This window comes from Arachis ipaensis, chromosome B09, assembly GCF_000816755.2.
Source record: "Arachis ipaensis cultivar K30076 chromosome B09, Araip1.1, whole genome shotgun sequence".
In the NCBI taxonomy this organism is placed as follows: domain Eukaryota; kingdom Viridiplantae; phylum Streptophyta; class Magnoliopsida; order Fabales; family Fabaceae; genus Arachis; species Arachis ipaensis.
The window spans coordinates 114856955-114857567 of NC_029793.2; positions in this window are offsets into that span (position 1 = coordinate 114856955).

Consider the following 613-nt stretch of genomic DNA (forward strand, 5'->3'; position numbering starts at 1 on the left):
AGTTCATTTTTTTCATTATGAATCACTGTCATGCCTCCCTTTTTTGGGACGACTTGAACAGGGCTCACCCAGGGGCTATCAGAAATGGGATAAATAATCCCAGCCTCTAGTAATTTGGTGACCTCTTTCTGCACCACTTCCTTCATGGCTGGATTTAGCCGTCTCTGTGGTTGAACCACTGGTTTGGCATTATCCTCCAGTAGAATTTTGTGCATGCATCTAGCTGGGCTTATGCCCTTAAGGTCACCTATGGACCACCCAAGAGCTGTCTTGTGTGTCCTTAGCACTTGAATAAGTGCTTCCTCTTCCTGTGAATTTAAAGCAGAGCTTATGATCATTGGAAAGGTGTCACCTTCTCCTAGAAATGCATATTTCAAGGATGGTGGCAGTGGCTTGAGCTCTGGTTTAGGAGGTTTTTCCTCTTTTAGAAGAAAGTTCAGAGGTTCTTTCATGTCCCCTGAATCCTCCAAATCAGGCTGAACATCTTTAAAGATGTCTTCCAACTCTGATTCGAGACTCTCAGCCATGTTGTTCTCTTCTACCAAAGAGTCAATAAGGTCAACTTTCATGCAGTCTGTTGATGTGTCTGGATGCTGCATGGCTTTGACAGCGT